Here is a 17,665-nt window from a genome sequence, read left to right as displayed (position 1 = left end):
TTCATTAAGAATTTATCGATTTCTTAGAAGGAAAACCTACTATACACTGACTCCATATCAATATTTAATGCAATAGTGCCTGGAGCACTGGATTTCTTATTGTGAAAATGGGGAAGGAAATTAAGATTCTGCCCTATTTTCTAACGGTGAGACCCTCAGATACATTACAATTTTGTTGTTCTTTACATCCTAGGAGTGATAATGATCAGGTTCTTTGTGTTCGTTGATATGGTCTTGCTAGTTTCATCTTGTCAGACTTAACTGCAGCATTTAATGTTATTGATCAGTCTGGAAAGTGCTAGGATTCCCCAAAACTCCTACAGTTACAAGGTTGGCTCTAATTGTCAAAAAATGGGACTTATTTGTCTTCTTTATTAGGTCTCTAAGATGTCCGCTGTTTCCCTACATTTTCTGAGGGCGGTCCCCTCGTCCTAATATGCACAGCATAGCAGCAAAATTCCCAACAGACTTTTGCTTTCAGTCTTAAATCTACTACCTTCAGGAAAAGCTTAATATATTCCAGACAATTGACAAGCCTCTTCTTATTTCTCTGCTGCCAGCCTATCTATCGTTCAGTGTAAGAAAGGTATGGTGATTCTACTGCTGCCTAGATATTGACTCTGATGACATCAAGTTCGTCTAACACAAAAGACAGGACATTTGTGAAACATGAACAGGAAAGAAGCAGACACTACCCAAAATGTATAGAGGTTTATAGTCCTGGCCAGGGCCTTGTATTGTTTGGGTGGTCAAGTGGGGGGCGGTGGGTGGGGACCGGTGGGATCTTGCCTTTATTGCTGTCAGTTTTCCTTCTAGGATTCCTAACAGCATAGAAGTGAGAAAGCTATTCTTATCAGGCAGTCAGACCTGAGATGTCCTTATTTAGTCTTTGAGTCTGGTTATAAATGACTCTAGAACAACTCCATGAAATAAAAGTTACCAAGATTATCCCCGGCAAGAGCATCCCCTTAAAGTGTTCCCTCAGAGCATTTTCTCCACTTCTCACCTCTGGACTCTTATTAGCAGATTTGCACAAGTGAGTGAGACTTCTCCATGGACTTGAATGCAGTTGGAACAAATAAAATTAAGTACACAGAAAAGTACCTTGGTGACAAAACCAATTAGATCATTAAGTGCCTTCAGAGAATCCATCTCCAAAAAAGCCATTCAGTCCTGAATTGTAATAGATATATTAAAGCCAAAATAGAGTTTCTTCTTCCTATAGTTTTCACCCCTGTTATTTCCTGTTGCTTAAAGACCACTGTATTTTGGATCATATGCTACTGTTGCCATCCAAATGAATCAGCACCAAGAAACGAGCTCATCATTTCAAGACAGCTCACCACAAATACACGATACCTTCACCCCTCATCTGTAGATCACTCCCTTGCCCAGATTTCTGTGGTGGCTGGGTTTGAAGTCAGTCAGCCAGCTGCAGAATGGAGAGCACTCATTAGATGTCCCTATGGAAATAGACTTCTAATGATACTCTGTTTATCCAAATAGGGTATTGCTTCCAACTGTGTAACAGTTGGATATATATATGCATAGTTGGCTATATATATATATTCCATGTATGTCTGTGAATATATGTGTAAAATAATTGATTATATAAATGTAGGTATAATGTGAGTAATCCTTGAGTTGTGAGGCTCCTGAGAAGATACTTTGGAGCTACACTGAGGGCCAAGATAGTTTTATCGGGTATAGAAAATATCTATTCATTCTTCTTCCTTCGATAGCATTCTCTTTTTTACGTTTATTTTTCCGTTGGAGTATAATTGTCCTACAATGCTGTGTCCGTTTCTGCAATAACACGGTCAGTTGTAAGTATACACATAGCACCCCCCTCTTACGCCTCCCTCCCACCCCCCACATCCCACTCCGCTCGGTCTTCTCAGAGCTGATGGTACTGTTATCTTTGACATTTTCTCAGGTTCTGTAATTTGGGTGAAACAGAGTCCAGGTCCAGCTTCAAGAGTAGGTGTGTGACCCAGGCTGGCTACTCAGATCTTTCCATCTCTTTGGGTTTGTCTTAGAGGTGGGCTCATGATCCTGTCAGAGACGCTGAGACTCACTTCCGGGACGTTGCAGTAACTGTTGGGGGAAAGCCCCGAGTTCCTGGCAGCCATCTTGATTCCAGGAGTGCGGAGACAACGTAGGAACGGAGCTAACCCTGTGGGTGGCAGAGCCAAGGGGCCGAGGGAACCAGTGCTCTCGTGTATACAAGATAGGTGAATTGATAAATGATCTCTTTTGCTTATTCTAGCTTAAATTGAAATTTTGTCATTTGAAATCAGAGTGGAACTGAATAATTCATGGGTTTACTAATCCTGTAGGTCAAGGAAACGCTGTGCACACAGTGTGTTAGCATTTCAGCAAGGAATCTGACAGCGTTTTTCACGAAAACCTTGTGTGCAATGTGCAGAAATATGGAGTAGATACAAGTGCAGTCAGGTGACTTCATCAATAATTGAAGAGTCATGTCCAAGAATGCTAATTCCATGTCAACCTGAAGGAAATTTTATGGTGGTGTGCCTCAGGGTTCTTCCCTGGCCCTGTCCTTTTTGACATGTTTATCAAAGGTTTGGATGAGCACACCGATGGCCTTCCTATCAAATTCCGCAGATGACATGATGATTGGAGCCATAGATGGTATGTTGGGTAACAGAAATCAATTTCTAAAAATCTTCATAAGCTAGAGTGACAAAATAGAATTTTAGGAACAAATGTAAAATCTTTGAATTAGATCCAAAAGCTGATTATACAAATAACTGGGTAACACTAGAAGCTAAGTGAACTGTAATTTCAAAATGAATCAGCAGTGTGATGGAGCTGCCTACATACATAAATAAAGCCATATTATGTTGCATAAATTGGTCACAATGGTGATGGAAGCAGATGTGGTTAGAATTATAGGGCATAGAAATAGAGAGCCAAAGGAACTAAACTTTCCAAATATTTCTACCTGAGGATCCAATGATCTGTCTCAATGTGGCAAGTCATGTAAGCAGAAAGAATAAAAGTCAGCAATGAGAATATTCACAGCCCTCTTTCTGCGTCTATTTGCCATTTGGATAGTCTATATTATCCTCTTTCTAAAGAGAAAAAGTTATGTTTTCTCCAGGGAAAAAAATTTAAGCCACATAATAAAGTGGGAAAGGAGGCCCTCTAACAGGAAAAGACGGAAAAGCTAGTGAACGAATATCAAGAAAGAGTATGGGGTGCTTAAAGACAGAGGGGCTCCAGAGCACTTTAAGGCGTGAGAGAACAGAGAGAAAATAAAGAAAGGGGATGTATTTTGGATTATAGTAATCACTGAAGTATAAACTTCAAATGCATCTTTACCATAATTACCCAGCCTTTGGAATAATGAGTCCCTGGCTTTATAAGTGTTATCTAAGACTTTCATATATTTCCTTTTTAGCCAGGCTCTGCCCCATCCCCTTCCCCACCCCAGCAAGATAAGAGCCTTACAGAAAAGCCTACACATTTTTCTAACCAAGAAAGTATGCCTGTGGGTTTCATAACCACAGTATGATTGGGTCAGGAAGCAGACATGGCTAATTTCTTTGAATGCTACTAATCAACATAGTACTATAGGTTTTGGCCAATGCAATCAGACAATCAATTGAAATAAGTGGGATAAAATTGGAAGGGAGAAGACAGAATTGCCCTTGTTTGTAGACTATATAATAATTTATATAAAAATACAAGAGAACTAGTAAACTATGAAAAGTAATAAAGGAATTTGAGGTCAACAATATTGAAAAATAAAATATTAAGCAAAGATAAATAAATTCTCTTATACCAGCAGTAACCAATTAGAAAATACAGTAGAAAATAGAACATCATTTATAATAACACAAAAGCTAAAAACTATCTAGGAACTGATCTAATGAACATCTTTATAGAGAAATTTTAAAATTCTATTAAAAGAGGAACAAAGACTTGAATAAATGGAAAGTCACATCATGTAAATGGATTGATATCTGTACAATTCAAAGATATAGATTTCTACAAATTGATCTATAAATTTAATACAATTTCAATAAAAATTCCAGCAGAATATTTTGGGAGAACTAGATAAAGTGCTTCTAAGAATAAAATGGAAACAATACAAGCCCATGAGCAGCTAAGACTATTTCGAAAAGGAACCAATAAAGAGCTTGACCTAAAAGATATTAAGAAATATCGTGGATATTAATTAAGTAAAACTATAATAATTGAACAAGATGTCACTGGGGAAAGAACAAATGAGAAGTAAAAAATAGAGTTGTGAAACAGACCCTGCTGGAGAACCTTTGGGATCTCAGGGCAGAAAAGGATGTTGTGAAATAGACCCTCAAAGTAAAATCCCTAAAAGAGTAAGGATGGAATTTGACTATATCAGAATAATTTAAGGTTTCTATTGAACAAAGAACACTATGCACAATATTAAAAAGTAACTCATGGACTGGAAGATCTTCACAACGTCTATAACAGGCAAACATTAACTTCCAGAATACATAAGGAATTCTCAAAAATCTTCAAGGAAAGACAGAAGCCCAACAGAAAAATGGGCAAAGGGTATGAACAGTCAATCCACTAAAAACTTAACGATGAAAAACCATTTAAAGAGATAACCAGTCTCATTGACATCAGAGAAGTGTCGATTAAGACAATCAGGAAACATGAAAGTAAAAGTGTTAGTCACTCAGTCGTGTCCAACTCTTTGCAACCCCATGGCCTATAGCCAACCAGGCTCCTCTGTCCGTGGAATTTTCTAGCAAGAATACTGGAGTGGGTAGCCATTCCCTTCTCCAGGGGATCTTCCTGACACAGGGATTGAACCCTGGTGTCCTTCACTGCAAGCAGATTCTTTACCATCTGAGCCACCAGGAAAGCCCATCAGGAAATATAACTTGATACTGTTCATATTGGCAAAGTTCAAGGCACTGTTCACCTGCTAGCAAGAATATGGGGACATACGAACTCTCTTGCAAACCACGTTGGAGCAGAATCTGGTGTGATTGTTTTGGATTGCATTTTGCTGGGATTTTGTGACATTAAGTACTTGTAAATCATGTGATTCAGGGACTCCACTCCTGGCACAATGATGTGTGAGTGGACACACAGGAGGAACAGTGTGCCATTATTTTGGGTGGTGGGAGTTGGGGGCAATGTGTATCCCTCTCTAGCAGAGAGGGGGATTCTCTAGCAGAATAGGTAAGTACGGTAGAGTACTTGCCTAAGATGGAATGATACACAGCAGTCAAAATAAATGAATTAGATCCTCATATGTTAGCACAGCCAGTCTCACAATGACATATACATACAATTCAGCCCTTAACAAGGAGTAAATTCTGCAATATGTGACAGCATGGATGACCCTTGAGGATGTTACACTAAGTGAAATAAGTCAGTCATAGAAAAACAACAGCTGCATGGTTCCAATACTATGAGGTATCTCAAATTTATAGAATCAAGGAGTAGAATGGTGGTTTCCAGGGACTGAAGGAAGAGACAAGTAGGGAGCTATTAATCAACAGGCATAACTTTTAGATAAGCAAGATGAACACGTTCTGGAGATCTGCTATACAACACACTGTACCTATAATCAACAGTAATGTATTGTACACTGAATTTGTTAAGAAGGTAGATCTCATGCAAGTATTCTTACCACATGAAATAAAATAAAAACATACTGCTAAGTGAAACAAATTTATAGCATAATAACAATTGTGTAAATGTCAAAAATGTCATGCACACTAAACACCATTTTCCCAGATACACATATACACACATGTACAGAAGGGAGACTGGAAGAATCCACATTGCAAACACAAGTATAGGGACTATGTGAGGACGGGAAATGGGACCAGGGATGGAGATGAAGGAGGAGAATAAATTAAAAGGAGGGGCTTCATATGGATCAGTGAAATGCTATGAACTGAAGAGGAGAATTAATTCTGTATAGGCAAAGACTCTGAAAAAGGTGACAATAGGCAGAGGCAGGAAAAGTGAAAAAAAGACTACTCATAGGATACCAACTTAGGATTTCCTTCTCCCTAAATCATTTAAATGAGGTTTAATTACCTAGATGTCAGGCGATAGATGCTTTGAAATGATCTGTAGAGGGAGTATCCTTTTGTTTGTAAGGTCCTAAAGTTCAAACTGTTTACAGAGAATAGAAATCATCTTAATTTATAAATTATACATTCTTTCTTTCTTTCATATGTCTATCCATTTAGGTACATCCTAAGGCATAACCATTTATATGATGCCATAGTATATAAAGCATTTTCATGTGAACTATACATGAAATATATATATTTGATCTTCACAAAAATATGTAAAAGTATTATTAAAGGTGAGTCAGGTTTATTTTTTTTGTTATTGCTGTTCTTATTGTTGGATCCCCCTTTTATAGATTGTGAAGGCTTACATTTGCCCAAGCTATATCAGTAAAAAGGATCAGAGCCAGGGACTGAATTCAGATCACATGTAAACTCTCATCATCTATCTACCGAATTAATTCTGCAGAGGTGAATGCACTCAATACACTATTTTCCTTAATAATAGAAAATATCTCTGGGAGGAAGAATTATTACAAAATGAGGAAACTGTTTGTTTTTTTTCTTTACCCCACATCAGGCAATAGCAGTTGCAGGAGCCAGGGTTCAAACTCTGCTTCTGTGTACTTTAATCAACAAAAGCCCATCACTGCAACAGCATCAGACCAACAGAAAGTGAAAGTGAAAGTGAAGTCGCTCAGTCGTGTCCGACTGTTTGCGACCCCATGGACTGTATGTAAGCTACCACACTTCTCCGTCCCATCCATGGGATTTTCCAAGCAAGAGTACTGGAGTGGGTTGCCAGACCAACAGAGGCAAAGGTTTAAATATGTAACTAGCAGCTCTGAGTCCTTCTGGGGGCCCATTGAACCTTAGAGGCTCTTGAAGTCTCTAAAACTGAGCTCCAGTTTGCAGGGAAATGCTGCAGGCGGTGGAGCCAGGCTCACTATGAGATCCGCCTCCAGGTCCATCTGATAAAGGCCACTCGGCTCTCTGCTCTGAGAGCCAGAAATCAGAGATGAGGTTTTTCCTTTATTGTGACTGACCACATTTACTGGACAAGCAGGAGTTTAGACAGAAAGTGTGTGCTCGTTCCTTTGTATTAATGCTTACCACATCCCTGCCAGGGTCAGTGAAAGCTGAAAAGGTCTTAACTCCTAAAACAGTCTTGGAAGATCTGTGATCAGACTCTGGAACTGTGGTTCTCAGCCCCAGGTGGGCATTAGAATTGCTTGAGGAGCACGGATAAACATTGATGTCTTTACCTAGTAAACCAGTTAAATCAGAATCCCTGAAAGTAGAACCCACATATCAGAACTTTGTTTAAAAATCTCTGTAGATATTGATGTAAATGTTCTAGACTTTGATACTAATGATGGTTTTACAACTTTGTAAGTAAATAAGAACCATTGACTTGTCCACTTTGAAGGGGTTGTTTTTATAGCATGTCAACTACAGTTCAATTTTAAAAAACACTACCCCAACGGCTTCCCTGATAGCTCAGTTGGTGAAGAATCCTCCTGCAATGCAGGAGACCCCGGTTCAATTCCTGGGTCAACAAGATATGCTGGAGAAGAGATAGGCTACCCATTCCAACGTTCTTGGGCTTCCCTTGTGGCTCAGCTGGTAAAGAATCCGCCCGCAATGCGGGAGACCTAGGTTCGATCCTTGGTTGGGAAGATCCCCTGGAGAAGGGAATGGCTACTCATTCCAGTATTCTGGCCTGGAGAATTCCATGGACTGTATAGTCCATGGGGTCACAAAGAGTCAGACACGACTGAGCAACTTCCACTTTCACTTTTCATCCCAAGTTACTCTAACGTACAGCCTGGACTCAGCATCACTGTGAAGCTGGACAGTGTTTCCCAATTCGAGCTGTACGTTGGAATTTACTAGGGAGCTTTAAAAAATACTGAAGCCTAGTCACAACCCCAATAGATTCTGATGTTACTGGTCTGGTTAATAACCTGGGCACCAAGAACTTTAAAACAAAACAAAACAAAACTCCCCAGGTGATTGTCATGTGCAACCTGGTTGAAACCACTGGTCTAGAACAATAGCCCTCAAACTCTGCTCCCCAGATGAGCACCAGGGAACTTGTCAGCAGGCTCTTCATTCCCATCCTAGACTTGCGGATCAAAAACTCCAGAGGTGGGTCCAGCAAACTGTTTTAACAGGTCCTCCAGGTGGCGCACTCTCCAATTTGAGAACCACGGCTCTAGCACTCAAGGAAATTACGTCCCAATCCAGTCGTCATCCTTAAATATCCCTGATGCCTAAATATTTGTGGAGGGCATGTTCCAGGGGCAGGAAACCTTTTGGTACCCAGCACCATGCTCGACAAGAACAACTGAGGGTCCAGCTGGAGAGTGAGGCACCTGGAACCAATTAAGGAGGAGGAAGCTATGCAGGATGCCGGGTTATAATGTTTCTCTTACATAAAGGGGTGTTCATTTTAGTTCTCACACCAAACCTTTGAAATTAGAATTACAAAATACTACCTATGCGATCTCTTATTTCTTTACTTCCTGTATTTTGAAACTCAAATACATTTGGTAACCTCAAATCTTTCTTTAACCTTGGCCTTTTGAGTCAGTGATTCTCTCTTTTTCTTTTTGGCTTTGATCAATACGTGATTCTTATTTCCCCCTTCTGCTGTGAACTTCTGTGGCCATTTGAGAACGTTACTGGGATGGCTTTGACATTTTAGAGAAGATGTGGCTTAGAATTTTGCTTTCTGAAAGTTTGTGATGAAAAACCTAGATTGAAATCTGTATTGAAGATACTGAGGTTTGTTTGTTTTTTTTTTTTTCTACATGCCAGCCCACAGCTGTGAAGTGGTTACTGCATCATTAATTATTGCCTCTTAAGGAAGCAGCTTTCCCCTGATGGTCAGCGTTTGTGGGGACATTTCTGAACAGCAGAGATCTAATATCAGCCAGTGAAGAAATGGCCGGATTATTTGTCCTATGTTGGGGCACTTTGATGTAACAAGGTTGCTGATAATTATTTCCCCTAACACTATTTACACCCAAACCACCTCTACAAACAGAAGACTCTGAACCTAATGTTTAGCTTAGCTTATCCAAGAGAACTATAGTATCACACTGGGGCGTCCCTGGTAGCTCAGTCGGTAAAGAATCTGACTACAGTGCAGGAGACCTGGTTCAATCCCTGGGTTGGGAAGGTCCCCTGGAGAAGGAAACAGCAACCCACTGCAGTATTCCTGGCTGGAACATCCGATGGACAGAGGAGCCTGGCGGGCTACCGTCCATGGGATCACAAGAGTCGGACACGACTCAACGACTGAACCACCACAGTATCACACAGACACTCGCACGCTCACACAGAACACGCTGACACCCACACCCTTTCAAGCTCGTTACCACAGAGATGACAGTAACATTTTGGGGCCTGACTTTGGACTGCCCTTGCATTTGCAAAGAGAGACAAGTTGCTAAATCAAGATGAAGTTCCTTGGAATAGTGAATTGGGTTTCCAAGGCCTGTGAGCATCAGAATATAGCTTTATGTACCTCTGTCTACCTCTTGTTCTCTCCCAACTGAGAGAACTTAGAGTCACTCTCCCAGACATAGGCCTCAGCTCTTGAGCCCCATCCCATTCCCAGGAGGCCTGGCGTGGTACCCGATCACCACGGTGACGCTCCGACATCTCTCAAGAGGCCTGAGCAGGTGAGTCAAAGCATGGAGTTCATTATCCCCCAGAGTCAGAAAAGAGAATAACGCATAGAAGAGTAGCTGGAAATCATGGAAAAAAGTAAAACATAGCTATTTAGGTCCATTTATAGGAATTCTTCAGAGAGTGGATGATTAAGTAAAATCAGAGAAGAATGAGGTTGGACATAAATGGAAGTAAGGTCAGTAAATTTGGTAGGGAAGGAAATACTCTCCAGGAGAGAATGACGTCTTAAAACATCAGATGGCCATTTCTATAAATATTTGGGAAGTTACTCTAATATGTAATGTGTGAAAAAAATTCTCAGTGAGTCTGTAGACACTTTCTGCCTTCGAGACCCTGGGAGGTCTATTTAATATGTTCCCCACTGGTTCTCAGGACTCCCCAAGTCTTGAGAATTGATTTCTACTCATTTTTCAAGGAGTTCATCATCCAAATATTATTGGTAACATTCTTTAAAAAGTTATAATCACACATAGCGATTAATCCATTATCTTTCATTCATAACTTACCAATAATCTCCCAAAGTAAATAATTATATCATTATATGAAACGATCTCTGAATGAAACATGAATATAGCACAGACTAGATGACAGCAAAATGTCTGCTCAGGGATGAACACTTTTTAAAAAACTGCCTAGCTCTTCATCACATTACCACCCGAAAATAATCAGAAAATATGCCCAATAGCCTATATTTGGCTCCATTCTTCTTCTAGTATGTAAATGACCTCCTCTGTAATAAAACAATCACATTGAAAACCATTTTTTCAATATATAACCAATCTAAACATGATATATTATGTATTAGAGTTAAAGTGAAATTACATATGTGTTCATATTCATGCTAACCTAAATAAGAGCTTAATAAAGTAATTATTAGCATATTTGTAGATCCTCCGCAGAAACACCAACAAGCTATTTTTAAGAGAGCTAATGAACTATTTTTCTCTATAAAATTCCAAAAATCATAAAGAATTATATAAAAATATGAAATGGAGATCTTTTATAGTATACTCTCAAGTAGTATGGGAAAAGGAGAATTTCTCTTTATTTCTGCCATGAAAAGAAGCCTTGCCTCAAGGCTCAAAAAATAAAAGATCTAAGTGGTGTCAATGATTCTAAAAGCAATTGAGTAAAATCATCTCTAGTTTTCACAGTTCCATGTGAAAGGAAATTCTAAATATGCATGAGAAAATTGGCCTAAGTCTTCTGAACCTACTTTTTTAAAAATTAGCAACCTTTACCTTTTAGAGCAGCTTTGTGTTCACAGCAAACCTGAGCATCAGATAAAGAGTTCCAACTGGGCCCTTGCCCCTGTGAATCACAACCTCTGCAGATATGGACACACATCCTGTCCGAGGGTAGAACGTTTGTTACAACTGGTAAAGCTACATCAACACGTCATTATCACCTGAAGTCCATAACTTACACTGGAATTCACTCTTGGAGTTGTATGTTTTATGGGTTTGGACAAATGTACAAGGACAAGCGTTCATTATAGAGTCACGCAGAGAAGTTTCTCTGCCCTAAAAATGGCTCGACGCTTGCCCTATTCATTCCTGCTTCCTTCCTAACCTCTATAACCACTGATCTTTTGGTCTCTTTACTTCCAGGAAAGTTTTGCCTTTTCCAGAATGTCAGTCATGTAATTGGAATCATACAGTATGTAACCTTTTCAGATTGGTTTCCTTTGCACAGTAATAGACTTTTACGTTTCCTCCATGTCTTTTTACGGCGTGATAGCCCATTTCATTTTAGTGCAGAATGATAGTTGATCGTCTGGGTGTACCACCGTTTATATATCTATTCACCTCCTGAAGGACACCATGGAGGCTTCTAGGTTTTAATAATTTTAAATAAAGCTGCTACAAATGTCCATGTGCAGGTTTTTGTGTGAATATAAGGTTTCAGTTCGTTTGGGTAAACACTAAGGAGACCAATTGCCTTCCTTCGCAAAGGAGATATTATGGTAAAATGTGTTTAGTTTTGTAAGAAACCACCAAATTGTCTTCCGAAGTTCCCGAACCATTTTGCATTCCCACCAGCAATGGATAAGAGTTCCTATTGCTTCGCACCCTTGATGTTGTCAGTGTCCCAGATTCTGCCCATTCTGATAGGCAGGTAGTACTATCTCCTTGTTTTATTTTGAATTGTTCCTGATCTTAGTCAAAAAGCTTTCAGTTTCTCACCATTAAGTATGACGTTAGCTGTAGGGGGTTTTTGTAGATATTCTTTACCAAGTTGAGGAAAGTCCCCCTCCATTCCTGATTTACCAAAAGTTTTGTCATTTGTGTTGGGTTTTGTCAAATGCTTTTTCTGCATCTACTAACATGATCATGTGACTTTCTTTAGCCTGTGTATTTGATGGATTACCTCAATTGATTTTCAAATATTGATCCTCCCTTGCATCCTGGTATAAATCCCGCTTCATCGTGGTGTATAATTTTTTTAAATACATTGTTGGATTTGATTTGCTGATGTTTTGTTGAGGATTTTTGCATCTATATGCATGGAAGATATTGATCTATAGCTTTCTTATAATGTCTTTGGCTGATTTTATCAGGCTAATGCTGGTCTCTTAGAATAGTTAGGAAGTATTTTTTCTGCTTCTATCTTTTGGAAGAAATTGTAGAGAAGTAGTGTACATTCTTTCTTAAATATCTGGTATTAGTGGAAGTCGCTCAGCCGTGCCTGACTCTTTACGACCGCATGGACTGTAGCCTGCCAAGCTCCTCTGTCCATGGAGTCTCCAGGCCAGAATACTAGAGTGGGTAGCCGTTCCCTTCTCCAGGGGATCGTCCAGACCCAGGAATTGAACCCAGGTCTCCTGCATTGCAGGGGATTCTTTATTCTCTGAGCCACCAGGGAAGCCCAAGAATACTGGAGTGGGCAGCCTAATCCATTCTGCAGTGGATCTTCCTGACCTAGGAATCAAATCAGGGTCTCTGGTATTGCAGGTGGATTCTTTACCAGCTGAACTATCAGGGAAGCCCAACTATCTGGTATAATGCAACAGTAAATTCATCCAGTTCTGATGATTTCTATTTTGGAAGGTTAATTATTGATTCAGTTTCTTTAATAGATATAGGCCAATTCAGATTGTCTATTTATCCTTATGTAGGCTTTGGCAGATTGTGTATTTCAAACAAAGGGATCATTTCATCGAGGTTATCAAGTTTGTAGGGTAGAGTTGTTCATAGTATTTCTTTATTATCCTTTTAATATGTGATCCATAGTGGTGTCCCCACTTTCATTTCTAACATCATCTGATATCAATCATGTCTTCTCTCTCTCTCCCTCTTTTTTTTTTTTAGTTAGCATAAATAGTAGAAGCTTACTAATTTTTGCTTGTCTCTTTTGAAGAACTAGCTTTTGGTTTTATTGATTTTATCTATTGATCTCCTGTTTTCAATTTCATTAACTATTGCTCTAATTTTTATTATTTGTTTTCTTCTGCTTACTTTGGATTATTTTGCTCTTTGTTTTCTAGTCCCCTCAGATTGAAGCTTAGATTATAGGTTATAAATCTTCCTAGTTTTCTAATACCTGCGTTCAATGCTATAGATTTCCTTTTTAGCACTGCTTTTGCTGCGTCCCACAAATACTGATGGGTTGCATTTTTGTTTCATTCAAAATATTTTTTAACTTATCTTGAGGCTTCTTCTTTGAACTCAATCTTATTTAGGTGTATGTTGTTTAATCTTCAAATACTTTGGGATTTTCCAGTTACCTTTTGGTTAATGATTTCTAGTTTGATTCCACCGTAGTTGAGAGAAGACAGTATATGATTCTATTCTTTTAAATGTGTTAAAGTGTGTTCTTTGGCTTCCCTAGTGGCTCAGACAGTAAAGAATCTGCCGGCAATGTGGGAGACCTGGGTTCGATCCCTGGGTTGGGAAGGTCCCCTGGAGGAGGGCATGGCAACCCGCTGCAGTGTTCTTGCCTGGAGAGTCCCATGGACAGAGGAGCCTGGGGGGCTACAGTCCATGGGGTTGCAGAGTCAGACACGACTGAGGGACAAAGCACAGCACACAAAGTGTGTTGTATGGCCCAGAATGTGTTGTGTTTTGGTGGCTGTTCCATGTGAGCTTGAGAAGAGTGTGCCAACGTTAGTTGTTGGATGCGTTAATCTACAGTTGTCAATGATGCTGTTGAGTCCAGTTTTATCCTTACTGATCTTCTGCCTGTTGGATCTATTTCTGACAAAAGTGTGTTGCAGTCTCCAACTATAATAGTGGATTCACCTATTTCTCCTTGTGGATCTTTCAGTTTTGCCTCAGGTATTTTAAAGCTTTGTTACTAGGCATATATATATTAGAACTGCTCTGTCTTCTTTGCAGTATCATTTTGCAGTGTCCCTTTTTATCCCCAATCTTGTTTGATATCTGTTCTATCTGAAATTTGAAACATACTCCCACTTTCTTTTGATCTTTCTCCATTCCTTTAGTTTTGGTATGTACATGCCTTTATATTTAAAGCAGATATTCTGAGAAATGTTTTTCACCCATCTTGACAATCTCTGTCTTTTAGTTGGTGTATTTAGACTACTGATGTTCAATTATTGATAAGGTAGATCCATAGCTACTATTTTTCTTACTGTTTCTTTTTGTTGCCTTTGTTCTTTGTTCCTATTTTTGTTTTCCAGGCTTTTCTTGCCTTTTGTGGTTTTAATTGAGCACTTTAATTCCATTTTCTCTCCATTCTTAGCATATGAGTTATACATTTTAAAAGCTTTATCCAGTGGTTACCCTAGAATTCACAATATATATTTACAACTAACCCAAATATACTTTCAAATAACACTACACTACTCCATGCATACTGTGCATGCCTTATAATAAAAAATATTCCTAATATCTCCTTGTCCATTGTCCCCTGTCCCTTGTTTTAAGCACACAGTGTCATATATGTACATAAATATAATTATGGATCACTATGGTTATATATAATTATGTATTATTATGTATATATAAGTACATTCTTGTTATTATTATTTTTAATAAACTATTATCTATTAGATCAATTAAGAATGAGAAAATTTATTTTATTTTATTTTATTTTCACTTATTTTTTCTTTATATAGATCCAGATTTCTGATCTATATAATTTTTGTTCTTTTAGAAGAAAAATTCTAAAGCTTTCAAAGAGCTTCTTTTAACATTTCTCATAATGCAGATCTACTGGCAAAAATTTTCTTTAACTTTTGTTTGTCAGAGAATGTCTTTCTTTCTTCTTCAGTTTGAAAGATAATTTAGCAGGGTATGGAATTCTGCGGTGGTGGACTTTTTTCTCTCAACCTTAAATATTTTGCTTAAATATTCTTCTTGCCTGCATGGTTTTGAGAAGTTGGATGTAATTATTATATTTGCTTCTCTATCAATTAGGCATATTCCCCCCTCTGGCTTCTTTCAAGATTCTTTCTTCACCTTTAGTTTTCTGAAGCTCCAACGTGACGTGCGTAGATGTAGGGTGTTTAGTATCTACCCTTCTTAGTACTCTCTGAATTCCTTGGATCTGTGGTTTGGTGTCGTGGTCGCATCTTCTTTCCCTTTTGCCTTTTCTTCTCCCTCTGATAATCTTGTGTATCTTGTACATTTTTTAGTTTTCCTAGAATTCTTGGATATTTTATTCCAATTCTTTCAGGGTTTTTTTTTCTCTTTGATTTTCAGTGTTAGAAGTTTCTACTGTCATATCATCAAGCTCAGAGATTCTTTCCTCAGCCACGCCTAGCCTACTAATGAGCCGATCAAAAGCATTCTTCATTTCTGTTGTAGTATTTTTAATCTCTAGCATTTAAAAATTCTTCCTTAGAATTTCCCTTTGATCACATTACCTATGTGTTCTTCCATGTCGTCTACTCTTCCCATTAAGCCCCTTAGCATATTAATCATAATTTTTACAAATCCTGTCTGATAATTCTAACATTCTCACCATATTGGACTCCGGTTCCAATGCTTGTTCAGTGTCTTCCAGTTGATTGATTTTGTCTTTTAGTATGCCTTGTCATTTTTTGTTGAATGGTGTCCAAGATGTCCTGGGAAGAGGAACTGTGGTAGTTAAGCCTTTAATCCTGCAGTGGCGAGGCAAGGGTGGGGGAGAGCATTTCATGGTTTTATGATTAGATCTTAGCCTTTGGTGAGCCTGTGTTTCTGGACTGTGTACTTCACCAGTGCACCTCTCTTTCCCTCCTTCCCTCCCTCCCTCCCTCCCTCTCTTCCTTTCTTTGATGAATCTGAATGGGTACAGGAGGCTGCAGTTAGGTATGTCACTCCCCCCAGGGAGGCTATGCTCTGAGAACAACCTAGCAGGTTAGGCTCAGGTAAAATAGTTTCTACTCGGGGAAGGCCGTATTAAGCAGAACAGAATTTTCTGGTGTATTTCAAAATGATTTTCTTTCCTCTCCCCTTGCAGCTGTTAAATTAAAAGATGCTTGCTCCTTGGAAGAAAAGCTATGACCAACCTAGACAGCATATTAAAAAGGCAGAGACATTACTTTGTCCGGCAAAGGTCCGTCTAGTCAAAGCTATGGTTTTTCCAGTGGTCGTGTGTGGATGTGAGAGTTGGACCATAAAGAAAGCTGAGCACAGAAGAATTGATGCTTTTGAAGTGTAGTGTTGGAGAAGACTCTTGAGAGTCCCTTGGACTGCAAGGAGATCCAACCAGTCCATCCTAAAGGAGATCAGTCCTGAATATTCATTGGAAGGACGACGTTGAAGCTGAAACTCCAATACTTTGGCCACCTGATGTGAAGAGCTGACTCATTTGAAAAGACCCTGATGCTGGGGAAGATTGAGGGCAGGAGGAGAAGGGGACGACAGAGGATGAGCTGGTCGGATGGTATCACCGACTTGATAGACATGAGTTTGAGTAAACTCTGGGAGTTAGTGATGGACAGGGAGGCCTGGCATACTGCAGTCCATGGGGTCACAAAGAGTCAGACATGACTGAGCTACTGAACTGAACTGGCAGAAGCTCAAGGAGAGATTTTTCTCTAATAGTCAGTATGAGGACCTGGTAGGTACAACCAATGAAAATATTGAACCTTCTATGACTGGGCCCACTTGGAGTCATTAACTCTCAGACTTGTCCACACTGAGCCTCCAACAATTCTTCAATTAGGTTTTCTTACCCTGGTGCTGGTTCTTCTGAAGTTCCGCCTTCAGCTAGTTGGGAGTCTCTGAACTTGCCTGTCTCTCTCTCCATTTTGGAGGGCAAGAGTTTGCCATTGACTTCATTTCTCTGACAGATCTAGGAAGAGTTGTTAATTTCTCAGTTTTGTTCACCTTTGTACTTGATATTAGGATGAAATGGCATCTTCTAAGCTCCTTACATTAATGAGAAACACAAATTCCCTGAACCTAGGTAAAGCTAGAATTGTCTCTAGATGATGTTAAAGACATATTCATCTTTATCAAACTCTTGTCGGTCGTTGTGGGTCTGATATGAAATATGTACTTTCAAAGCTGCCAAATTTTTTCAGTCTGTTGAATGTGATAGTTGACAGCCCAAAAGCCTAATCATTTCTTTCATTTGCAAATATGTATTTGCTTTTAAGGACGACACTACAACAAAGAAATTTTTTAATTTATCTTTTTTTTTCTTCCTATGTGATGCTCAATTGAATGCATTTCATTAACATGCAAATCATATAGCATTTCGGTGCATTTGTGCTACAATTTCATAATTTATGTAAAAATCTTAATCATAGTTTAACATACACAGAAACAAAAGTGCACAGATCATAACTGCACAAGCTGGATGAATTTTCACAGAGTAAATATATCAATTTATGTGTATTTGTATGCTCAGTTGCTTGGTCATGTCTGACTCTGTGTGACCACATGGACTGTAGCCTGCAAGGCTCCTGTCCATGGAATTTTTCAGGCAAGAATACTGGAGCAGGTTGCCAT

General features: G+C 39.1%; 1 long non-coding RNA gene across 1 annotated transcript in view; it reads left to right on the top strand.

Moving 5' to 3' along the window:
• The first annotated feature begins 2,135 nt into the window (after positions 1–2,135).
• LOC145511689 (uncharacterized) overlaps positions 2,136–17,665 on the top strand; it is a 40,854-nt gene continuing 25,324 nt past the window's right edge. Inside the window, exons 1-2 of the long non-coding RNA XR_014058056.1 lie at positions 2,136–2,234; positions 6,234–6,352. This is a non-coding gene — a long non-coding RNA (uncharacterized LOC145511689). The remainder of the gene's footprint in view (positions 2,235–6,233; positions 6,353–17,665) is intronic.

This window comes from Giraffa tippelskirchi, chromosome 6 (genome assembly GCF_054371585.1).
Source record: "Giraffa tippelskirchi isolate mGirTip1 chromosome 6, T2T-mGirTip1v1.2.pri, whole genome shotgun sequence".
Taxonomy (NCBI): Eukaryota; Metazoa; Chordata; class Mammalia; order Artiodactyla; family Giraffidae; genus Giraffa; species Giraffa tippelskirchi.
The sequence above is the reverse complement of the archived record's forward strand: the minus strand, read 5'-3'. Positions and strand labels throughout refer to the sequence as shown.